This window comes from Pongo pygmaeus, chromosome 13, assembly GCF_028885625.2.
Source record: "Pongo pygmaeus isolate AG05252 chromosome 13, NHGRI_mPonPyg2-v2.0_pri, whole genome shotgun sequence".
Taxonomy (NCBI): domain Eukaryota; kingdom Metazoa; phylum Chordata; class Mammalia; order Primates; family Hominidae; genus Pongo; species Pongo pygmaeus.
Window position 1 is genome coordinate 87,364,294 of NC_072386.2, and position 26,773 is coordinate 87,391,066.

Genomic DNA, 26,773 nt, shown 5'->3' on the forward strand with positions numbered 1-26,773 from the left:
TGGGAGAATTGCTTGAGCCCAGGAGTTTGAGACCAGCCTGGGCAATGTAGCGAAACTCTGTCTCTACAAAAACTGTTTAAAAAAAAAAATAGCCAGGTGTGGCAGCATGCACCTATGGTCCCAGCTACTTGAGAGGCTGAGGTGGAGGCCCTGGAGGTGGAGGCCCTGGAGGCTGAGGCTGCAGTGAGCCATGATAGTGCCACTGCACTCCAGCCTGGACAGCAGAGTGAGACCCTGTCTCAAAAATTTTTTTCATATTTTTCTTTTTCTGACAGCTGAAATGAAAATAAAAGAGAGTGCTGGGTCAGAGCTTGATGCTAGACCAAGCTCAGATTTCAGTGAATCTGAGCTTTGGCCACTAGCCTCAAAGCTACGCACAAAGGAGAAAATTATGCAGGGACAACAGAAATACCTCTGAGACCCATGATTACCAAGAAAGTAGTCAGTGTGGGGGGAGGACAAAACCAAGTAACTGTTGAAACCAGAGGGTATGGTGGAAGGAATTGTTTCATTTTGGAGACCAGTATCATTAGCTTTTACTAAAGCAGATTCTGAAGTAACTGACTTAGGAGCAGGGTCTTTGGTTTTGTATGCTACAGGGTGCAAGAGCATGTTTGGGTCAATGAGGGACCCACAGTTCACTATTGAACATCACAGATGGCTATGTATGATGCAGACACAGAGGAGGTTATTTCCGAGGGAACAGCCAACCTGGTGGATTGGAAAAAAGCCACTGTAAGGTCTGTTTACCCTGAAAAGGGAAACTGTCCCTCTCCCCCTGTAAATGCCAAGTGGAGCAACCCAGATGAAGCAGTTGATATCCTTCATATGTAAGCCATGTGGGACTGGTTTTCTGATGAATGAATATTCACCTGCTGAATGTGCCTGTTACCCGGGTCCTGGTAAATGCTGTGGTTAAGGGGACCCCTTCTGCATGGGCACCTCGTGTAACTTTATTGCTGTAAAATCCAGCTATGGTCAGAGAAGCCTTATGTAATTTACAGCTTTCCCGCATGGGGCTTACAGATGCTAATAAAACATTAGGGTAATTAACAAGAGAATGGGGAAAGGCAAAAGGGAGAGTCAAATGTTCATCCCAGGAAGTGGAAATTTTTAAATTTAAAAAATAAAAACATTTTTAAATGTTATTAAGAAATAAGGTGAAACCCACAGCCAATATTGTACTGAATGGGCAAAAACTGGAAGCATTCCCTTTGAAAACTGGCACAAGACAGGGATGCCCTCTCTCGCCACTTCTATTCAACATAGTGTTGGAAGTTCTGGCCAGGGCACTTAGGCAGGAGAAGGAAATCAAGGGTATTCAATTAGGAAAAGAGGAAGTCAAATTGTCCTTGTTTGCAGATGACATGATAGTATATCTAGAAAACCCCATTGTCTCAGCCCAAAATCTCCTTAAGCTGATAAGCAACTTCAGCAAAGTCTCAGGATACAAAATCAATGTGCAAAAATCACAAGCATTCTTATACATCAATAACAGACAAACAGAGAGCCAAATCATGAGTGAACTCCCATTCACAATTGCTTCAAAGAGAATAAAATACCTAGGAATCCAACTTACAAGGGATGTGAAAGACCTCTTCAAGGAGAACTACAAACCACTGCTCGAGGAAATAAAAGAGGATACAAACAAATGGAAGAACATTCCATGCTCATGGGTAGGAAGAATCAATATCATGAAAATGGCCACCCTTCCCAAGGTAATTTACAGATTCAATGCCATCCCCATCAAGCTACCAATGACTTTCTTCACAGAATTGGAAAAAACTACTTTAAAGTTCATATGGAACCAAAAAAGAGCCCGCATCGCCAAGTCAATCCTAAGCCAAAAGAACAAAGCTGGAGGCATCGCACTACCTGACTTCAAACTATACTACAAGGCTACAGTAACCAAAACAGCATGGTACTGGTACCAAAACAGAGATATAGATCAATGGAACAGAACAGAGCCGTCAGAAATAATGCCACATATCTACAAGTATCTGATCTTTGACAAACCTGACAAAAACAAGAAATGGGGAAAGGATTCCCTATTTAATAAATGGTGCTGGGAAAACTGGCTAGCCATATGTAGAAAGCTGAAACTGGATCCCTTCCTTACACCTTATACAAAAATCAATTCAAGATGGATTAAAGACTTAAATGTTAGACCTAAAACCATAAAAACCCTAGAAGAAAACCTAGGCATTACCATTCAGGACATAGGCATGGGCAAGGACTTCATGTCTAAAACACCAAAAGCAATGGCAACAAAAGCCAAAATTGACAAATGGGATCTAATTAAACTAAAGAGCTTCTGCACAGCAAAGGAAACTACCATCAGAGTGAACAGGCAACCTACAAAATGGGAGAACATTTTCGCAACCTACTCATCTGACAAAGGGCTAATATCCAGAATCTACAATGAACTCCAACAAATTTACAAGAAAAAAACAAACAACCCCATCAAAAAGTGGGCGAAGGACATGAACAGACACTTCTCAAAAGAAGACATTTATGCAGCCAAAAAACACATGAAAAAATGCTCACCATCACTGGCCATCAGAGAAATGCAAATCAAAACCACAATGAGATACCATCTCACACCAGTTAGAATGGCAATCATTAAAAAGTCAGGAAACAACAGGTGCTGGAGAGGATGTGGAGAAATAGGAACACTTTTACACTGTTGGTGGGACTGTAAACTAGTTCAACCCTTGTGGAAGTCAGTGTGGCGATTCCTCAGGGATCTAGAACTAGAAATTCCATTCGACCCAGCCATCCCATTACTGGGTATATACCCAAAGGACTATAAATCATGCTGCTATAAAGACACATGCACACGTATGTTTATTGCGGCATTATTCACAATAGCAAAGACTTGGAACCAACCCAAATGTCCAACAATGATAGACTGGATTAAGAAAATGTGGCACATATACACCATGGAATACTATGCAGCTATAAAAAATGATGAGTTCACGTCCTTTGTAGGGACATGGATGAAACTGGAAATCATCATTCTCAGTAAACTATCGCAAGAACAAAAAACCAAACACCGCATGTTCTCACTCATAGGTGGGAATTGAACAATGAGAACACATGGACACAGGAAGGGGAACATCACACTTCGGGGACTGTTGTGGGGTGGGGGGAGGGGGGAGGGATAGCATTGGGAGATATATCTAATGCTAGATGACAAGTTGGTGGGTGCAGCGCACCAGCATGGCACATGTATACATATGTAACTTACCTGCACATTGCGCACATGTACCATAAAACCTAAAGTATAATAATGATAATAATTAAAAAAAAAAAAAAAAAAAGAAATAAGGTGAATGTTTTTAAAAATTGATAAAGGTGAAACACAGGGGAAAAGGAAAGGAGAGAGTCATGGGACTCATCCCAGCAGGGTGGAAATCTTTAGACGGTTATTTAAAAATGGAATGAATAAATAACTTGATGGAGTTGAAACAAAGGTCTTAATATAATACTATCAAAGGTTGGATGGACCAAAGGGAATCCGGCCCCCATTCCCCAATATTAAAGGATCCCAAACCAGTTTTCTGTATTTTCCCCAGTTTGGAGGAATTTTAAAAGGCAAAAAGATTACTATGAGAAATCCCACCTGGAATTGCCTGGGGCAACAGACTGGCTAATCAAGGTAACCAGAGACTAGAGTCACTTGGCCAGACCCTTGCTGGAGACCAAAAGCCTTTTATATAAGAGAGGGTGAAAGTGGTTTGGGGATGGAGAGAGAAGTTCCTGGGACTAGAACATAAAAATGTAGGCGTTGATAAGATTAAGAAAGTTGGAATGTTTACACCGCCTTCATGTAAAGTAGTTGTGTTTCCTTTACTTAAATGTTTTATAGGAACAGACATTGTATGTGAGTGGGGAATATTCTCCCTACTTATTTCTGGAAAACAGAAGGCATGTAAACCATCCTAAAAGCAATATTAATTGGACATGCTAAAGGGGAACCAGTAAGATTACCTGAGCCCACACAGAAGAGAGCAGAAGCTGGAGTGCCTGGAGCGACAGATTCTCCACTTGAGTACCCAGTACCCAGAAGAGCTCCATCATCATGAAAAGAAAATGTTTGGCCCAGCGTGGTGGCTCACGCCTGTAATCCTAGCACTTTGGGAGGCTGAGACAGGCGGATCATGAGGACAAGAGATGGAGACCATTCTGGCCAACGTGGTGAAACCCTGTCTCTACTAAAAATACAAAAATTAGCTGGCATGTACCTGTAGTCCCAGCTACTTGGGAGGCTGAGGCAGGAGAATCGCTTGAACCTGGGAGGTGAAGGTTGCAGTGAGCCGAGATTGCGCCACTGCACTCCATCCTGGTGACAGAGTGAGACTTGGTGTAAAAAAAAAAAAAAAAAAAAAAGAAAATAGTTGATACAGGGACATGCTACTGGGGGAATGCAGGGAGGCACCCACCATCCCCACAAGCAGGTGGCCTCTTTTCCTCCAGGATTGACTTTGAAACCATCTGAGGAGCTGCTGGTACCGATTTCCACTTGCCCTACAAATACCTCTTTACTGAGTGATAAACAACTGCTTGGTTTGTGGATGGCAGTTCCAGGCAAGGGGACAACATTCTGTTTGTAAGCTGCCACTCTGTTTGTAATCTGCCACTCTGATCAAGGAAGTCAAAAGCAAATCAGCTCGGTGGCCAACCTGCATGCTGCTTTCCTAGCAGTGACTAAGCAGTGGTGAAGCCTCTATGTCTGGTTTTCACTGACTCATGGGCAGTGGCCAATGGCCTGGCGACATGGTCAGGTAGAGGGGCAATGGAAACCTGGCCTGTTAAAGGGATGCCCATATGAGGCCCGACCCTGTGGAAATCTGAAGGGTGCACAAAAGTAACACATCGAATGCCCATCAGAAAATCTCCCATCCAGGCTGGAAAGTTGCCTGGAATTGGCAGATATCCCTGTTTGCTGTTCTCACTTAGGGTGGCCACCTGGGTCCGTGAAACGAGTGGCTATGGGAACAACAGCAGTGCAGAGATAGGCTGAGTCTAGACACGTTCCTCTTGCACCCTCTCAGGCACAAAATGCCAGTAAGAACTGTTCTGTCTGCCCACAAGACAGACAGACACTGCCGATGGCTCCGGGATAGGCTCCTTGGCGGGAAGGCCCTGAACACAGCTGCCAAGTGAGACTGATGGGGTGGCCCTGGGGGCTACACATGGGTTCTGATGGGAATGGACGCTGGCTCTGGACTGGGCTTGGCTTACCTGGTGGGAGATGCAAGGACTCAGGGTGATCTCCAGAGCAGTAGATACTACACAGATGTGGAAGCGTACCATCATTTCTCCAGAGGAAGGAACACACGGTGCAGCCCATGCTGTCTGACAGTGGGAGGGAGAGGTCCCCCTCAGAGTTGTAGTTTGAGAGGGAAGTGGAGTGGGCCTTGGTTATCTGAACCAGGGGGAGATAAGAGCATGAAGGACTGGCTGACCTGCCTTCACAAGTGTGCGCTTATATGTACCAGGAGTGGAGCTAAAGAAGAGTCCCCATTCAGTTTTCCTCTATTTTTCTGGTGGACCTGGGAAAGGAGAGGCAGGGAGGATGCTGGTATGACTGCAATTCTTGACAAGGGAAGAGTACACTAGTATAATGACTATGATTTTTTCCTTTTTCTCCACATCACCTCAGGTTTCTTTTTCCCCTACCTGATGCAGTGGTCCTAGGATGAGGGCTACAAGTACAAGTGCAGGAAGCAGGGATGACTCCTAAGCAACAAACTGTAGCTGTGTTTCTCAACTTTATGCCAGCATTTCTAAGGGCCTGATAGAAGTGGGTTGTACGAAATTTGGGTTCATTAGTTTATACCTATGTAACCTTACCTCTTCTGAGTGGGAGTGACAGTGGACTGGGGGGAAGCGCTCGCTAGGCTAATATTGCTGCCTGCAATCTAGACCACCACTGTGGTGATATATATATATATATGTATATATGTATATATATGTATATATACACACACACACACACACACACACACACATACATATATGCCTGTGTGACACAGACCCCTGTCTCAAAAACATAATACATAATTTTTTATATAATTTTTTATTTTTTGAGACAGAGTTTTGCTCTTTCACCCAGGCTGGAGTGCAGTGGTGTGATCTTGGCTCACTGCAACCTCCACTTCCTGGGTTCAAGCGATTCTCCTGCCTCAGCCTTCCAAGTAGCTGGGCCACCATGCCTGGTTAATTTTGTATTTTTAGTAGAGATGGGGTTTCATCATGTTGGCTAGGCTGGTCTCGAACTCCTGACCTCAAGTGATCTGCCCACCTCAGCCTCCCAAAGTGCTGGCATTGCAGGTGTGAGCCTCTGTGCCTGGCCGTTATATAATTTTTTTTTTTTTTTTTTTTTTGAGACAGAGTCTTGCTCTGTCGCCTAGGCTGGAGTTCAGAGGCCCAATCTTGGCTCACTGCAACCTCCGTCTCCCAGGTTCAAGCGATTCTCCTGCCTCAGCTTCCCAAGTAGCTGGGATTACAGGCGTGTGCCACCGTGCCTGACTAATTTTTGTATTTTTAGTAGAGACGGGGTTTCACCATGTTGGCCAGGCTGGTCTTGAACTCCTGACCTCAAGTGAGCAGCCTGCCTTGGCCTCCCAAAGTGCTAGGATTACAGGCGTGAGCCACTGTGCCTGGCCTTTATATACATTTTTTATATAAAATTTTATATAATTTTTTTTGAGACAGGGTCTCGCTCTGTCACACACACTGTCATGGCTCACTGCAGTCTTGACCTCTTGGGAACAAGTGATCCTCTCACTTCAGCCTCCCTCATAGCTGGGATCACAGCTGCATGCCACCATGCCTGGACAATTTTTGTGTGTTTTGAAGAGATGAGGTCTCCCTATGTTGCCCAGGCTGGTCTCAAACTCCTGGGCTCAAGAGATCTGCCTGCTTCGGTCTCCCAGAGTGAGGGGAGTACAGACAGTGGCGATTTTCATTTCCCTTCCAAAGGTGGAAAAGGTTGGATATTAATGGAGAGAAAGGAATGGTAGCTGAGTGTAAAGAAATGAATAAATGGATTATAAATTGAGGGAAATCCAATATTACATGAACACCTTGAAAGAAGCTCAGAGCAAGAGACTGTACTGTCTCTTAGCTCAATGATCCCAGATGCCTGAAAGGATGAAAGATGTGTGTGCCAAGACTACTTGCTTTTGGAACCTGGCAAGATGGACCGGAAGCCTGAAAACCTGAATGGCCTTGCCCTGGCAGACATTCATACAATCTGATGGACTGGACTAATTATTAGTGACTGAACTGGATTCCACTAATGTAGCAGTATCTTTTGAGTTGCATGTCCTTTGGTTGTAAGAGACCCTGATTCAAAGACTAGGGGTGGACTGTGATTGGTCTTCAACCCAATTCCTGACTTACAACTCCTAAAATCCTTAGAAACACCAAAATAATGGGTTTTTGTATGCAAATGAGTAGACTGGTGGCTGGTAGCCACTAGATAGCTTCAGGATGGGGGCTGGTCACCAGAAAGGCCAAGGCAGGCTTAGGATTGGGACTTTGAGCCACGTCTGGAGAGGGGAGAAAAGTCTAAGGCTAAGCTGAACACCAGTGGCCAATAGTTTAATCAATCATGCCTACTTAATGAAACTTCCATAAAAACCCAAAAGGACAGGGTTCGAAGAGGTGGTGCACCCAGGAAGGGCGTGGAAGCACCACACCCCTTACCCCATACCATGCCCTATGCATTTCTTCACCTGCATCCATTGTAATATCCTTTTAAATAAATGGGCAAATGTAAATAGGTGTTTCCTTGAGTTCTGTGAGCTGCTGTAGCAAATTAACAAAACCCAAAGAGAGGGTCATGGGAGCCCCATCTTGAAGCCAGTTGTTCAGAAGTTCTGGAGGACTAGACTTGTGACTGGTGTCTGAAACAGGGACAGTCTTGTGGGACTGAGCCTTCGACCTGTGGGATTTGAGGCTATCTCCAGGTAGATAATGTTGGGATTGAATTGGAAGACACACAGCTGGTGTCCACCGCTGCAATGATTGCTTCCTTGCTGGTGGGGTAAAATCCCTGCACATTTGGTCCACAGAAGTCTTCTCTCTGCTCCAAGGATTCCACATGGACCTTTAAATGAATCTGAAGTCCTCTAAGGATAATAGAATTGTCAACTATGCTCCCAATTCCACTTTGGAAAAGGAAGTAGGTGTGAGGTAGAGGGCCTTGAGGTGTCCATGAAGCCATCTCATTCCCTTATAGAGGGAATCTCAGAAAGTATGGCCACTTACTCTTCTCCAGATCCCATCAGGAAAAAGAGAAGTCCTGAATGATGTTACGTAAAAGTACACCATGCTACCCATTGTCTCAGAAGACATTCTGACCAAGGCTACTGGTGCCTTTTTTTTTTTTCTTGAGATGGAATCTTGCCCTGTCACCCAGGCTGGAGTGCAGCAGCACAATCTTGGCTCACCGTAACCTCCGCCTCCCAGGTTCAAGCGATTCTTCTGACTCAGCCTCCCGAGTAGCTGGGACTACAGGCGTTCACCACCACACCTGGCTAATGTTTGTACTTTTAGTAGAGATGGGGTTTTACCATGTTGGCCAGGCTGGTCTTGAACTCCTGACCTCAAGTGATCCGCTCACCTTGGCCTCCCAAAGTGTTGGGATTACAAGCATGAGCCACTGCGCTTGGCCATCCTGGCACCTTTCATCATGAATGGAACGTGCCCTGCCGATTCAGGTTTTCAGCCCTAACCATTTGTCAGGTAGCTCTGCTCTAGCTTACCCTATTGTGACCTGGTGTCTGGTCTCCATTTTCAAGGAGTTGCGTCACTGCACCGTGGAACCCCAGGCTCCTGCACAGCGACTCCTGTTGGTGATTTCTAAATAATGGCTGAGGTTCCCACTCGGGGAGAACAGGTCATGGTGTGGATGGGGCAGCTATTGGAGGCCTGCAGCCTTGGAAGTTTCAACTCAAACACCCCCACCACCTTAGAGTTCCTCCTCAGGGACAAAGCATCCATTTTAGCAGATGAGTAAAGGACCCATCTGCTGCCCACCACCAAAGGCAGCAGAAAAATGTCTAACATCATAAAGGGCATCAAATAACACACACTCTTCTATTTAGATCGAATAGACTTAACAGATCTTCTATTTAGATCTTTTATTTTAGATCTAATATACAATGGACACCTTTCTTTGTCGATATATATAGAGCATTCTACTGTTAGACCACATCGTAATTCATTTAACAATCTCTTTTTCTCCTGTTGATGGACATTTAGATTTTTTTCACTTACAAACAACACTGCAATGAATATCTTTGTGCATGTGTTTTTATAGATGTTTAAAAATATTGTTATAAAACTAATATCTGGGCCGGGCATGGTGGCTCATGCCTGTAATTCCAACACTTTGGGAGGCCAAGGCAGGCGGATCACCTGAGGTCAGGAGCTTGAGACCAGCCTGGCCAACATGGTGAAACCCCGTCTGTACTGAAAATACGAAAATTAGCCGGGCGTGGTGGGGCATGCCTGTAATTCCAGTTACTTGGGAGACTGAGGCAGGAGAATCACTTGAATCCAGGAGGTGGGGGTTGCAGTGAGCTGAGAATGCACCATTCCACTCCAGCCTGGGCAACAAGAGCAAAACTCCATCTAAAAAAATAAATAAATAAAAATAGAAATAAAACTAATCTCTGGAAATGGAACTACTTGCTGAAAAAAGTTATTTTAACATGTACTCCCTCTGTAGTTAAAGAGAATGTCTATAACCCTCACAACTCATAAGTCAGCTCACTTTATAGGTAGAACATGACCTAATAGCTGGATTTTCTTTTTTTTTTTTTTTGAGATGGAGTCTCCCTCTGTCGCCTAGGCTGGAGTGCATTGCAACCTCTGCCTCCCGGGTTCAAGTGATTCTTCTGCCTCAGCCTCCTCAAGTAGCTGGGACTACAGGTGTGTGCCACCACACACAGCTATTTTTTTTTTTTTTGTATGTTTAGTAGAGACGAAGTTTCACCATGTTGGTCAGGCTGGTCTCGAACCCTTGACCTCAGGTGATCTGCCCGCCTCGGTCTTCCAAAGTGCTGGGATTACAGGCATGAGCCACTGCACCTGGCTGATGTTTTTTATACAAAATTGAGGGTCTGTACATACAAAACTGGAATGTATTTAATTAACTCCTCACAACATCACACCAACTAGGAATTGCTAATCCAGTCTCCAACTGAAAAACAAAAAGTGAGTTAGCTGTGTGTCCTTGGGCAAGTAATTTCAATTCTCTCTGCTTCTAGTTCCCTAGTAGAAAGAAGTAAATGGCAATATCTTCCTTCTCTACTACATAGGCGTGATGATCAGTTTTGCTTGTTAATTTGGGTGGGTTACAGTTCCCAGTTATTCAGTCAAACACGAATCTAGGTGGTATGCATGGATTTTGTGGATATGAAGAAAGTCCATATTAGTTAGGTTTAAATAAAGGAGATCATCCCAGATAATCTGAGTGGGCCTGATTCAATCAGTTGAAATATTTTAAGAGCAAAGCTGATGCTTCCCTGGGGAAGAAGAAATGCCACTCATGGGCTTGGCTGTACTGGACAGTCCTAGCATGGTTTTCATGAGAGCCCACCCTACAGATTTTGAACTTGCCTGGCCAGGCCCCACAATTACATAAACCAATTCCCTGTAATAAACCTTGTCACGTGTATCTCCCACTGGCTCTGCCTCTTTGAGCACAATGGGCATGTGTTAGAAACTAAAGTACTATATATCTGCAAGGTATTTTACAGTGCCTCTGGATTGTGTGAGAACACAGTTTATAGTTTCAATGTGCTGGGGAGGATGACAAAATAGAAAGACTGAAAAGATCTCTTGTTGCACACTGCACCTGGGTGAGTCTCATCTGAAGAACGAGTCGTGGTGGTCACTGCAGGAAGGACTCTGCAGATCCAGAGTGAAGCTGGCATCAGACCCTGCATCATGGTCCAGGTTCTCTGGAAAGAAAGAAAGAAAGGGAACAAATGAATGAGAAAGAAAGAGATAGAGAGAGAAAGAGAGGGAGAGAGAAAGAAAGAGAGAGTGAGAAAGAGAGAGAGGGAGGGAGGAAGGAAGGAAGGCAGGAAGGAAGGAAAGGGGAAAGAAAGAAAGAAGGAAGGGAAAGAAGGAGAGAGAAAGAGAAAGAATAGGAAAGAGAGAAAGAAAGAAAGAAAAAGAAAGAAAGAGAAAGAGAGGAAAAGAAAGATAAAGACAAGACTGAAAAAACACAGGTCTGAGTGCTGGAATGTGGTTTGACTTCTAGCAGGCTGTGTGATATTTAATATAATAATAATAATAATAATCTCTTTGGAACTCCATTTTCTTATTTATAAAATCTAACAGGTAGGAGTTGGGTCTTTTTTTAGACCTAAAAAGGACCTTTTTTTTAGAGCTAACAAGGTTAAACTATGTGTTTGCTTAATATCCATGATTAGGCTTTAAAATCTTTTTTTAATTATCAGCTTTATTGAGGTATAGTTTACGTACAATGAAATTCACCAAATTTAAGTATACATGTTGATGAGTTTTGAATACATACATACAAAATGCATACAATTGTGTCACCACCACCATCACAATAATTATTTAGAATATGAAGAAGAACAGAAGCCTGGACCCTGCCAGACACTGATCAGCTATGTCCCTATGGCTTTGCCTTTATTAGAATCTCATAGAATAGATGTATGTATGTTTTTGTGTCTGGCTTCCTTCACTTAGCACAATGCTTCTGAGATTCATGTTTGATCATTAGTGTGTTTTGTTCTAATTTCACACTGGCTATTTGTATATCTTCTAAAATAGACAGTTTATATCCTTTGCCCATTTTTTATTGGGTCATTGATTTTTTTCATCAGAGATGTATAGAAGCATATTTTTTGAAAGGCAATGAATAATATGAAAGTTGATTTTATTTTTCCTAAAGCTTCTTGAGTGCATGTTGTCCCACCAAATTCCCCATTTGGAGCCACCAATGGCTGGAGACACCGTTCTTCATTCTCTACCACCCTGGAGGTGCTTGCTCCCTTCCACCGCCCAGGTTGCCACAGAGGAGCACACCCTGGTGCACCCACACTGGCCTGATTCTCACCAGTGCCCAGGCTGGGCAGGGGCTGGGTCCTTGGAGGGGAAAGGAGCGGACAGAGCACCAGCTTCCACCCCTGCTCCTTGGCTCCCATCTTTGGGTGGCTTCCCCAGCTGCAGAGTTGTAGACTCTGGCCTTTGTCATTGTCTCTGAGTCTGTGCACCTGGTCCTGGGACCAGAAACCCCACATGGCCAAATGGGCAGGAGAGGCTCTCCATCTCATTACATTCTGCTTCGTTACTGGCTGTAAACACTCAGAAAACCTCACAGGGCTGGGCATTCTCCACCAAGGCTACTTTCAAATCCTTAGCAAAGAAAGAATGCTAGACAAATCTGTTAGGTTGGAGGAATGGAAAACCTGCTTGGACAGACAAGAAGATTACTCCAGCCCCGCTCACCACCAGAGGCTAACTGAACCCCCCAATCTCATTTCTCTTCTTTCCCAGACTGCACCATTAGGACATGGTGCTGAGAAGAGCCCATCATCTCTCAATGCCCTGCACTGGGCAGTAGGGAGGGAGGGAGGCCTTGATCCTACTGCACTGGGACAGGTGTGTGCCTGGCTACCTAGGGAAATACTGTGGCCCACAAGGGCTAGGCTGCATTGTATGTCATTGACGGGGCATCACCCTTCAGCCGCCCAGTTAAGCAGGCTGTCATGTACCAGCCTCAGTACCCAACCACTAACTGCACAGTCTTTGGGGGAAAATACATCTTGTTTTCCACACAGCCGACTGACCACACACCGAAGACACACAACCTGCTTATAAACTGGGACTCCCCTGTTGGAATCTTCTGGAAAACTTCAGTGTGCTTCTCAGGCAGGAGTTTACCCTTTAAGCAGGGAAAAACGGAATTTGTGGCTCAGTTTTTCTTTCTATTCTATCTCTAACTAGTCCAAAATGGAATTGAGGAGGAATAAAACAGCAAGGAACTCTGAAATTAGAATGGCAACAAGGAAGAAAATTGTCTTGGTTCAACTCCAATGGCCACCTTAGATCTCTTATTAAGAGCTATTAACTGGAAAATAATTGCATAATAGCCTTCCTATGATAATTCCAAATTTGTTTGTATTCCAGAATTTCTTTCTAGAATGCTCCAAAATTCCCATCTCTGAACCTATGAAGTCTTCCCTAGAATCTGCAAATTCTCAAAGTCTTTAGCGACTCACTGGTCACTTGCTGGACAGGGGTTCTGTCGAAGGATTCTGGGGAGTTTGACTCAGTGTTCAACAAAGGCCCTTCCAAAGTTTTAGGGTCTGATTCTGGGATTCCCAAGGGGACCTGGAGCCTTTCTCACATCTTCCTTGTGGAAGAGCACCTGCTTCATCCTCTGCTGCAACACAAAGAACCATTGTGAAGCTCCATGGTGAGTTTCTATGAGTTTATTCCACCACGTGTGGCTCAGGCAGGCATGGATTTACAGGTATGCCTGTGCTATGTTTCATATTCAAATGTACAGTTCCAACAGTTTATCAGCTGTACTCTTTGTCTTCCTTGTGTTCTGTCAAGCATCAAATCCAGTGTCATCTCTGTGTGGGTACCCTGCAAATGCTAATTGGTGGTGACAAAATAATGATGTTGACTGATGAATCATTTGGCCCCATAAAACTGATGAATCATTTGGTTGGAGAGTCCCAGGTTCAGCAGTTATGTAATGTTGCTTCACCAAACAGGTAATGTTTCATACCTCAGAGCAACATGGAACATTTTGCCTTCCAGGGCCTAGTCATTTCTATTCACAGCCGAAAAGGCTTCTCTGAAGAGTAGAACTTGTTTTTTTAAAAAAAAAATCAACCCTGTAGGCAGACGTTTCATGTAAGAGATACAGCTGTTTGCTTTGATTCAGGCTTCTACCAAAACTGCTACCCAAACTCCCACACTGATTGGCAATCAACTGAACAAACAGATGGAGCAAGAGCCTGAATCAGATCATAAAACAAATAAACGAATTCATGTGAGTCTTAACACTTCAATGGTATTGTTCCCACCTTCCTGTGGAAAGGTATGTACATCTTAAAATAAACAGGCTATGGAGGCCTGGCACAGTGGCTCACGCCTGTAATCCCAGCACTTTGGGAGGCCAAGGTGGGCAGATCACGAGGTCAGGAGATCGAGACCAACCTGGCTAACACGGTGAAGCCCCGTCTCTACTAAAAATACAAAAAGTTAGCCAGGCATGGTGGTGGGCACCTGTAGTCCCAGCTAGTAGGGAGGCTGAGGCAGGAGAATGGCATGAACCTGGGAGGTGGAGCTTGCCGTGAGCCGAGATCACACCACTGCACTCCAGCCTGGGTGACAGAGTGAGACTCCGTCTCAAAAGAAAAAAAAAAAAAATTAAAATTAAAAATAAATAAATAGGTAAGTTTTTGGTTAATCAAACATTTGACAATTTTTGACCTCCAACAGTGCAATTGTATATGGTTCAACCTAATGAAAGGTTTAAGAATTCTCAGAATGTATATGTTTCAGTATAGGTATCTGTTAATATAAAAATTAGCACACTCCTAATACTTGCTCCTGGGCAAATTCATGCTTGTTCTTACTTGGTATCCCTTTTTAGGTAATGAAGAAAATGTATTTCACATGTTTTCTAAAAATTAAAAGTCAAAAATTTTAATTGAAAATTAGAATTTCAAACAATTTTTTTCCTTTGCTACAGAATCCAAAATCCAGTACATTTTGCAAATTGGTGCAAGTTGTGCAGATCTGACCCACTGACCTGTGATAGTCAGTCTACACAATCATGAACGATTTTTTTTTTTTGAGACGGAGTCTCATTCTGTCGCCCAGGCTGGAGCGCAGTGGCGTGATCTCAGCTCTCTGCAACCTCCGCCTCCCGGGTTTAAGTGATTCTCTTGCCTCAGCCTCCTGAGTCGCTGGGATTACATGTGTGTGCCACCACACTCAGCTAATTTTTATATTCTTAGTAGAGACAGGATTTCACCATGTTGGTCAGGCTTGTCTCGATCTCCTGACCTCATGGTCCACCTGCCTAAGCCTCCCAAAGTGCTGGGATTATAGGCATGAGCCACCGTGCCCAACCATGAACAATTTTTAAAACGTGAATTCTTTTTTTTTAAATTATTTTTTGAGACACGGTCTTACTCTGTCACCCAGGATGGAGGGCAATGGCATGATCTCAGTTCACTGTAGCCTTGACCTCCTGGGCTCCAGCGATCCTTCTACCTCAGCCTCCTGAGGAGCTGGGACTACAGGTGTGTGCTACCACGCTTAGCTAATTTTTATATTTTTGTAGAAGTGAGGTTTGCCATGTTGCCCAGGCTGGTCTGGAACTCCTGGGCTCAAGCAATTTGCCCACCTCGGCTTCCCAAAATGCTGGGATTACAGACGTGAGCCACCACACCCAGCTGTGAATTCCTTTTGATAAGATATGCTCTCTCCAGTTGCCAAAGTCCTCTATGCTATCTACAGGTTTGCTTGAACATTTGTATTTTCCTATAGGGCCCTCCAGCACTTCAATTTTCCACCTCTGTCTTAGATGACACTGATATCTCATTGCTCCTCCTCCGATGTGATGAAACTTTGATGAAGTCCGGGTGTTAGGAGGGGAAGCCATACTTCCTCCAGGGATTCCACCTTATGGCCAGTATTTTTCTCACAGTGAGAACAAAAGGAGACAAGATTCCATGAGAAGATGCTCAGCTTCTCTCAAATCCAAAAGATGCAAATTAAAGTAAGATAACTTCTTATTTTTAACCTCTAAGTTTTATAAAATTAAATAGATTAAATAATATTTAGGGTTGGTGTGAGTGTGGAGAAGTGGGTCCCCTCATTTACTGGTAAGTTGATGTAATTTTGTTAACCAAAAAATTGGGAATATTTATGCTTTGTAAAAAAGTACATACCGTTTGCCTCAATGAATCCACTTATAGTCTACAAAAGTAGTCACACAAGCATGGATATTATATTCACATATTCAAAGATTTTTCTGTAGCATAGTTTATAATATAAAAAAACTGAAAAGAATCTATAAGTTTATCAATAATGAGATTTTAAATTATGGTTACATGTGATGGTTAAGCAGAATGAGTTGTATCTGTGTGTATAGTTGTATCTGTGTGTAATGAAAAGGTGTGCAGGATAACTGTAAGTACAAAAAAAAACAAACTTCAGAACAATGTTTATAGTATGATCCTATTAAAAAACCAAAATAATAATACATTATTTGGCAAAACTCTCCTTCATAAATAAGGGAGGGATAAAGACTTCTTCACACAAACAGAGGGAGGGAGTCCATTACCACTAAATTTGCCTTACAAGAAATACTAAAATGAGTTCTTCAAACTGAAAATGAAAGGCTGCTAATTAATCATATGAAAACATATGAAAGTATAAAATTCACTGGTAAAGGTACATATATAGTCAAAAGTATTAAGAGTAACTTTACAATAACTCATTAAGTGATACACAACATAAAAGATGTAAAGTGTGATATCAAAAACAGAATGTGTATGTGTGTGTGCAGAGCTTTTATACAGGATCAAAGTTAAGTTGTTATCAGCTTAAAATGGACTAGTATAACAATAAGATGTTTTAATATGCCTCGTAGCAATCATGAAGCAAAAACTTAGCAGATACACTAAGATGAAGAGAAAGGAATCAAAGCATACCACTACTGAAAATCGCCAAATCACAAATAAAGACAGCAAGAGAGGAAAAAAATAGTAAAAGAGCTGCAAACAACCAGAAAACAATGAACAAAATGACAATAATCAATCCTTCTCTATCAATAATTACTTTAAATGTAAATGAACTAAATTTGCTGATCAAAAGACACAGGGTGGCTTTATGGATTTAAAAAATACAAAAACAAGGCCAGGCCTGGTGGTTCACACCTGTAATCCCAGCACTTTGGGAGGCAGATGTGGGTGGATTGCTTGAGGCTGGGAGTTTGAGACCAGCCTGGCCAACATGGCAAAACCCCGTCTCTACTAAAAATACAAAAATTAGCCAGGTGTGGTGGCGAATGCCTGTGGTTGCAGCTACTAGGGAGGCTGAGGTAGGAGAATTGCTTGAACCTGGGAGGCAGAGTTGCAGTGAGTCGAGATTGTGCCACTGCACTCTAGTCTGGGAGACAGAGTGAGACTGAGTCTCAAAAAAGAAAAAAGAAAAGAAAAGAAAAAACAAGACCCAACTATATGTTGCTACAAGAGACTCACTTCACCTTTAAAGCTACACACAGACTGAAAGTGAAGGGATGAAAAAAGATATTCCATGCAAATGGAAAGCAAAGAGCACGGTGTAGTTATACTAGACAAAATAGGTTTTAAGTCAAAAACTAACAAGACAAAGATGGTTATTATATAATGATAGAGGAGTCAATTCATAAAGAGGACAGAACAGTTGTAAATAATATGTGCCCAACATCGGGTACACTTAAATATATAAGGCAAATATTCACAGATCTAAAGGGAGGAATAGATAGCAATACAATAATAGCAAGAGACTTTAATACTCCACTTTCAACAATAGGTAGAACATTCAGACAGGAAAACAGTAAGAAAGAAAACATAAGACTTGAACTAAACTTTAGACCAAATGGACTTAACAGACATAAATAGAACATTCCATCCAACAACAACAGAATGCACATCTTCTCAAGCACACATGGAACATTGTCCAGGACAGAGCAAATGTTGGGCCACAAATCAAATCTTAATAAATTTGAGAAGATATAGATCATATCAAGTATCTTTTTGGACCACAATGTTATGAAACTAGAAATCAATAACGGGAGAAAAACGGGAAAGTTCACAGATACATGGAAATTAAACATGCTTCTAAGCAATCAATGGGTAAAAGAAGAAATCAAAGGGGAAAATGAAACATTTTGAGACAAAGAAAAATGGAAACAAAACATACCAAAACTTATGGGATGCAGCAAAAGCAGTTCTAAGAGGGAAATTTATAGCAAGAAATGCCTGCATTAAAAAAGAAGAGGCCAGGCATGGTGGCTCACCCCTGTAATCCTAGCACTTTGGGAGGCCAAGGTGGGTAGATCACTAATGCCCAAGAGTTTGAGACCAGCCTGGGCAACATAGGGGATCCCTATCTCCACACACACACACACAAAAATAATAAAACATAAAATTAGCTGGATGTTGTGGTATGAGCCTGTCATCCTAGTTACTCAGGAGGCTGAGGTGGGAGGATCACTTGAGCCTGGGAGGTCAGGGCTGCAGTGAGCCGAGATTGCGCTCTGCACTCCAGCCTGGGCAGCAGGTGAGACCCTGTCTCAAAAAAAAAAAAAAAAAAAAAAAAGAGATTTGGACTTGATGGTTCTGTGGTAAGCAAAAGAAGTGAGGTGATGGATAGGTTAATTAGCTTGATTTAATCATCCTATATATACACATATCACATTGTACCCCATAAATGTTTATGATTTGTCAATCAAAAGTAAAGAAAAGCAATGTTGAAAGCATTGAGAGAAAAGTTAGGCATTCAAAATGCAATATTTCTCTGAACTGTAGTTTTCTTATTTGTATAAAACACAGCAAAACAAAAAATCATATTGCATATCCTAAATATATATAATTTTTATTTGTCAGTCATACTTGAATGAAGCTGGGAAGGTGCGGAGCTGGGTTGGCGTTGCCTAGGGAGGAAGAGCCACGGCGGGATTGGTCTAGGAGGAGGCCTAGGCCCGGCCTGCGGTAGTGGGTCTTGCCTCGACGGGGCTGCTTCGCGCCCTCTCCTCTGCTCCAGCTTCGCCCACGTCCCCTTGCCAGTGGGCTAGGCACAGAGGAGACCTGCCGGAGCCACGGAGGATGAGGTGGCCCGCAGTGCCAAGAAGATGGACGAGATGGTGCAGGAGAAGAACACGGCCGGAGCACTGGGTTTGTTAACAGAGCTTCAGAATATTCTGGAATTACTGCAGTCCACAGGAACTGGAATGTTACTTAATGTTAGTCTCAAGCAGAGTGCAGATGAAGAAGTTACATCTTTAGCAAAGTCTCTCGTCAAATCCTGGAAAAAGTTACCAGGTGAGCCATCAACTGAGAAAGACCCCGACGAAAAGCAAATAGAACCTGCAATGACATCGCAGAACAGCAAAAGAAAGTAGCTCCAGAGGCAATGTAAGCGGCAGACAGGATAAGACAAATGCTTGAGATATTTGTTTCATCTGTTCCTCGGCACGAAGCGCTTCTGATTCTGTGCGGATGAAGTACAGGGAGATAGATGCTTGCTGCAGCTCTTCGAACAGGAGATGACTGCATTGAAATGGGAGCTGACGAGGAAGAATTAGGATCTCGAATTGAGGAAGCTATAGATCCAGAAAGAGGGAATACAGGCATGAAGTACAAAAATAGAGTCCAAAGTAAGATATCAAATCTTACAGATGCAAAGAATCCAGATTTAAGGAAAAATGCACCGTGTGGGAATATTCCTCCTGACTTACTTGCTAGAATGACGGCAGAAGAAATGGCTAGTGATGAGCTCAAAGAGATGCACAAAAACTTGACGAAAGAAGCCATCAGAGAGCATCAGATGGCCAAGACAGGTGGAACCCAGTCTGATTCGCTCACATGAGGCAAATGTAAAAAGAAGAATTGCGCTTCCACACAGGTACAAGCCTGCAGTCCTGGTGAACCAATGACAACGTTTGTTGACTGTAATGAATGTGGAAATCAACAGAAGTTCTGTTGAGATGGAAAAATTGGCAAAATATCTGGACCACTAAGAAAACGGATTTTGTAATTAGCTTAAACCTAGGACAAGCAACTAGTTTTCCTGCAAATCAGATTTTGAGAGCAACATACATCCCGCGGGTTAGGCTTTGTTTTTGACCCAGCATCCCTTCCTGAAGTGTCTTCTGTAGTTCCTGATCAGTAGGGAGACCGCAGGATAATTGTATAGGATCTGTTTTAAAACTTTTTTTTCATTTTTATAAATAAGTCGATATTAAACTTTTATAAATTAAACTTCTGGCAATTTATTTTTTTTCTTTCTTAAAGGAAAATATACCCTATTGTTTTTTTTTTGAGACAGAGTCTCACTCTGTCACCAGGCTGGAGTGCAGTGGCGTGGCTCACTGCAACCTCCACTTTACAGGTTCAAGCTATTCTCCTGCTCAGCCTCCCAAGTAGCTGGAACTACAGGTACACACCACCACACCCAGCTAATTTTTGTATTTTTAGTAGAGACGGGGTTTTACCATGTTGGCCAGGATGGTCTCGATCTCTTGATCTTGCGATCCGCCTGCCTTGGCCTCCCAAAGTGCTAGGATTACAGGCATGCACCACCGCGCCTGGCCATTTATTTATTTATTTATTTATTTATTGAGATGGAGTCTCGCTCTGTTGCCCAGGCTGGAGTGCAGTGGCACAATCTTGGCTCACTACAACCTCTGCCTCCTGGGTTCAAGGGATTTTCCTTCCTCAGCCTACTGAGTAGCTAGGTCTACAGGTGTGCGCCACCATGCCCTGCTAATTTTTGTATTTTTAGTAGAGACAGTGTTTCACTGTGTTGGCCAGGCTGGTCTCTAACTCCTGACTTTGTGATCTGCCCACTTCAGCCTCCCTAAGTGCTGGGATTACAGGCATGAGCCACTGCGCCCGGCCAACTTTTTTTTAACAGTGTTAAATATACACAGTAGAAATTCTGTTATTCTCTGTTATTGGTACATAAATGGAAATAAATTTTTTCCCATATTGGCATGTATCTACAAATATTAAAGGAAGAGAAGAGGTAATATACTTTTAGGTTTACCACATATGGTGTGTATTCAAATAACACGTGACCAGCTTATCAAAATTGTACATAATATTTGAACTAACTTATTAATTTGATTTTAATTATTATGTCCAAAAGCTTGGGATGCTAGATACCACTTTGCATCTGTAACTAACTGTGATCCTCATTTCTTGTAATTTCTTGTGCTTGTATATTACTTGTTCTTAATAGATTTTACTTTGGAAACAAGACTATTGAGATCAGTTTGGTTTTGTTGTTAATTTACCTGTTTGACTTCATAATGTATTTTAGTTTCGCAGAAGAACACTTGTAGATTAGAAGGCTTTTCATAAATCCCCTCACAGGCAAAGAGGAAAACTTCCTGCTATTTTATTTCCCTCATAGGAAGACATACTGGAAAGAAAACGTTTAGCATCTTAGTATAGTGTAGCTATTGTGAACAGTTCATGACTTGATCTTGATATGGAAATCTGTACTGACCAATGATTAAGCTTAAGGATTGTAAAATCATTAAAGCTGTGGTCTTTTCATGTGGAGGTTGATAGAAAATATTTTTGTCCTAAGTCTTATTTGCTGACTTTTTCTGTCAATGAGGGAGGTTGTTGAACAAACTGAATCTGTGGGCTATAGCAAGTAGCTTTACAGCAGATCTTACCATGAAGTTTTACTTTGTGTTTAAGTGGGTACCACTTTTTCTGTTTAGAATAGTTAAAAAATGATTTTCACAGGTTCCTTGGGGTATGCTTGCTCTATGACACTTTGAAGGCCACTGTTGCAAAGTACATTTTATCATGCTGAATCAGCGTTCTATCACATACCTGTAGAAAGACCTCAGTACATGCTCTGCACTCTCCTTTGCGCCCCCTTCCCATTTCTTATTGCAAATCATTTTGATGTAATATGGAACACAGCATTTTAAAATGTCCACGTTAAGAATTGGCCCACCGGGACCAACTCACCTCTATTTTGTCAGTTCATAGTTGAAGCTTTTGTTTTATCATTTTCAAAAATAAAGTATATTTTTGGAAGAATGAATTTAAGAATGAAGAAAATCTGTGAAAAATGCCACAAATTACCATATATGTGTATTTTGATATGCAGATGTAGCAATATGCATTGAGAGAGTCTAGTGAAGTGGTCTTCAACTCGGGGAGATTTCGGACCAGGGGACATTGACAAATGTCAATAGACATTTTTGATTTTCATGCCTAGGTGAATAGGCCAGGGATGCTGATAAATAACTCGTAGCAAAGAATTAACTGGCTTCAAAATCTATAGGACTGAGGTTGAGAAGTCCTGGTTGAAATTTGCTATAAGAATATTGGCAATAATCTCTAGCATTGATAGGGACATTAGGATGCTGTGTAGGGAACAATTTTTTAATTTTTAAAATTATTCATTTATTTTTAAAATTTGAGGCAGGGTTTCACTGCGTTGCTCAGGCTGGAGTGCAGTGGTGCGATCTCGACTCACTGCATCCTCTGCCTCCCAGGCTCAAGCGATCCTCCTACCCCAGCCTCCTGAGTAGCTGGGACTATAGGCGTACACCACCACATCTGGCTAATTTTTGTTGCCTGAGGCTCCCGCAGCGCTGGGATTACGGGAGTGAGTTGCTGTGCCAGGCCTTTTTGTCATAATTTAAACAAAGTACTTTTTTTCAACAGGTAAGTTGCTGGTTCCACACCTCTTCAAAAAAATATAACAAATGAAAGGTTTGAAAATATGTGGGTCGCTTCTCCACCCTCACCCCTATAATATGCATCGTTGGTTTCTTTATGCACCTTTCCAGATGTATTTATGCATATCAAACCAAGTAGAAATAGAGCTTCTTATTCTCTCTTTTTCTTCCCCACCATAAAGTATATATTATATTTGGTTTAGCACTTTTTTCTTTAACAATATGCCTTACACTGTTGTACTGAGGTCATTTTACAATCATATATATATATTTTGAGACAGAGTCTCACTCTGTTCCTCAGGCTGGAGTGTAGTGGCACAGCATTGACTCACTGTAACCTGTGTCCCTGGGGTTCAAGTGATTCTTCTGCCTCAGCCTCTTGGATAGCTGGGATTACAGGCACATACCACCACACCCGGCTTATTTTTTGTATTTTTAGTAGAGATGAGGTTTCACCCTGTCAGCTAGGCTGGTCTCGAACTCTTGACCTCAGGTGATCTCCCGCCTCAGCCTTCCAAAGTGCTGGGATTACAGGTGTGAGCCATGGGTGCCTGGTCTTACAATCATATATATTCCTTTGAAATTAAAACAAATGAGAAATATTGAGCCTTGACTGGGAGGGAGTTGGAATTGTCGGGAGGGGTTAGTCATTTTCATTCACAAAGATGACTATTCCACTTCTAGCAACTGGGAAGCTGAAGAATAATTTAAAAATTGAGACAAAAATAGCTGTTGCAGGCATAGAAGTAGGTACCAGTAGATGATGAATTTGTCTTCTCAGTACTGATGTTGCTCTACTGAGAACGATAATTCCATGTCTTTAGACATCAGTGCTTTTTATCCAGGAATACCTCTCTAAAGCACTCCAGTGCTCACATGTCTGCTCCTACCCACTGCACTGAACTTAGAGGGTCTACGTGCCCAAAGGGCAGGGAACCGAGGGCAGCCTGTTGTCAAGAGACAGTGGAAACTGAGGCCCTCAGTCCTTCAGCCTGTGGAACTGAAATTCTGTCAACAACAGACTCTTCCCTCGTGCAGCCTATCAGACACCTGGATTACAGCCTCAGGGGGGCCCCTGAGCAGAGGACCTGCTAAGCTGTGCCTGGACTCCTCACTCGTAAACACTGTGTGACAAGAAATTGTGTTGTTTTGAGCTGCTAAGTTTGTTGTAATTTTTATGCAGTAATAGATAACTATCACAGTTGTGAAATCACCACTTTTCACAGTGACTAAGAGCCAAAGCAGGTACCAATCACTAAAATTTCCTTGTCAAGGAGGGCACTGTAATGTTATTCCACTGGCGAAGAGAACTTGGAGCAGACTTCATGAGTTTCAAGGAATCACAGGAAACAAAATCACCTCCACTACAAGCTGGGACCTGCAGCGTGTGTGTCTGTGAGCGATGGAAGCTGGGATCTGCAGGGTTGTGTGTATGTGAGCCATGTTAACTGGGGTCTGCAGGGTGTGTAAATGTGAGAGATGTGAGCTGGGGTCTGCAGGGTGCGTGTGTGTGAGCGATGTGAGCTGGGGTCTGCAGAGTGTGTGTATGTGAGCTATGGAAACTGGAGTCTGCAGGGTGTGTGTATATGAACAATGGAAGCTGGGGTCTGCAGGGTGTGTGTATGTGAGTGATGGAAGTGCCATCCTGATGTGTGTTTCTGCTCTAGAATAGCTTCAGATCTGGAGTGTAGCCATTCTTGAAAAAATTTTGGAAATAGATAGCAGTGATGACTGTACAACATTGTAAATGTTGTTAATGCCACTGAATTGTAACTCAAAATACTTATAATGGCAAATTTTATGTTACATATATTTATTAAGAAAAGATAAATACAAAACAGTGTAGAGTCAAATTCTCAACTGTGCACAGCACATTCTCCAACCTCTAAAGGGAAACTTGCGTGGAAAGCCTGTGTTCTCTCAAATCCTGGCAGTAGAAGAGTAAATTGGTAAACACCTGCCAGTTGGGCAAAAAACAAAAAGCCCAGGTGTTGCCTTAGGTTTTTGTTTTTCCCTCCAGGTAGGAAAAGAAGGGGCCCAAGCATTCCCAAAGGTGAATTTCAGGTGGACCTAAAATGCTAAAAGTTTGTGTTGTTCTGTTCTACAAAAAGCTAAATTAGGTACTAGGGCTGGGGCAAAGCATTAGATAAACTGGAAAAAAGAAAAACTCCTAAAAACAAAGAAAAAAAAAAAGAAGAAGAAAGAAAAGAAAAACCCATTTCAGATGTTGCGAGAGCCTCCCATCCCCCATTCTAGGCATTTCTTGGCAGCTGTAATGTTCACTCTCAAATGCCAGCTGTACTGTTGAAGGTTTGAGTAAACTTGAAATGGAATGGAAAATTTAAAAAACTTGAAAGAGAGTTTTTAAAAGCTGGCTTTGTGTCTTATGGCTACTGCATCTAGATATATGATAAAAAACATATTCTATGCTTGTAATTTCATAAACATTGGAGGAATCATCCTGATCAGGAAAGCTGCCAAAAGCAAACAAAACCCAGGATGGTATACAACTGCCTTGCTTGTTGCAGCTGGTGAGGGAATTGAAATGCAACTTTTTGAGTATTAAAAGGAAAATAATTTCCATAACTGACAATTTTAAGTATGATTTTCACCTATAGGAGCCTCTGAAAAAAGGGAGACAATATGAAAAGACAGGCACTCTCTAATTGGAGATACACTTTTAGAATTTTAAATATTAGTTTTTAGTTCCTAATGAGCTGTTGTAAGATCAGATGCCTGCGCCTTAGAGGATGATAATTTTCTGGCCTCTGAGCGTATTTTTGAGTGGGTCCATTTGGACTCAGCAAATAACAAGCCAAACAGGGCTTAGGAAAGCTTTGCCCGTCACTGGGACCAGCAACACCGCTTTCCCACTCTGCAGGGCTTTGGCTTTGCTATAGCGGAACAAAAGCTGTTGGCTTTTTGTGGGGAATCCTAACTCACAGATCCTAATTGCCTGGACCTGACTCTGAGATGAAACCTTACACTATCTGCTGCTGGCTCTTTCAGCCTCAGCACGAACTGTGCTGGACAAAAAACTCTGTAAGCACAATAAACAGAACTCAGACTCTGGTATCACCGCAGATTAGGACATGCCTGCATGGGATCCCAAACTAAGAAAACATCATGGATGCTGGCTGGACTGTGTGCATCACACACAAATGCCCACAAGAAAGGGCTTGTTCTCTTATGGGACCATCTGCAATCAGGCTTCTGATCAGCCTCATACGTCTGACCCAAAAACTAATTGCGTTCCTAAACTTGTGATTTCTGCCCCAAACAAGTTTGGGGTGGACACATAACAGGGACTCTGAACTCCCTGCCCCCTCCTGGCAGATTGGACTCTTGACCCCCTTTGGGGGTCTTGCGGCTATCTGTTGATTATTTTATTTGGCTTTCTGGATTACTTGCAGCTTGCAATAACAGCCTTCCTTATGTTTCTCCTGGTGTATGCACTTCAGTAAAGCAAGTTGATCTGTGTAAACCCATTTTGAATTTTTTTTTTTTTTTTTTTTTTTTTGAGATGGAGTCTCCCTCTGTCGCCCAGGCTGGAGTGCAGTGGCACCATCTCTGCTCACTGCAAACTCCACCTTCCGGGTTCACGCCATTCTCCTGCCTCAGCTCCCAAGTAGCTGGTACTACATGTAGGTGCTCGCCACCATGCCCGGCTAATTTTTTTGTATTTTTAGTAGAGACGGGGTTTCATAATATTAGCCAGAATGGTCCCGATCTCATGACCTCGTGATCCACCTTGGTCTCCCAAAGTGCTGGGATTACAGGCATGAGCCACCGTGCCCGGCCTTGAATTTTGTTTTAAATTAAAGATTTCGTCCTAATTTCTGAACATGGCATGTCTTTTTACTTACATTGCATAATAATGTTTTCCTGTGACAATGTTTTTATTCCTCTTCCAGACAATCCTTCCTGACGACATGTCTGAATGAAAGTAAGGTATGATTTCAAAAATGTAAAGTTATGATTGCTGAAAAGGACACACTGATTTTGCAATAATGAGAGAAAAAACCAAATCCTGGTATCTGGAAGGTCCAGGAAGGGGGAAGGCATTCATGATCTCTGTTGTTCAAGGCCGTTCCTGAAAGCTCTCTCCTCCTCTGGAAGAAACCCCCACTGTGCTGCCTTTCCTAGCTGCGGAGAATGTTTTGAATTCAGACTGACGGCCGAGGCAAGATCATGGGGCAGGGCAGACTACTGTCAAAAAAAAAAAAAAAAAAAAACCAGTGTCAGATAGAAGTTAAAGCAGAAAGGCAA

At 42.5% G+C, this 26,773-nt stretch overlaps 1 pseudogene; it reads left to right on the forward strand.

The window, feature by feature from the left end:
- Positions 1 to 657: 657 nt before the first annotated feature.
- On the forward strand, positions 658 to 19,779 carry LOC129043523 (transcription elongation factor A protein 1-like; annotated as a pseudogene).
- The last annotated feature ends 6,994 nt before the right edge of the window (positions 19,780 to 26,773 follow it).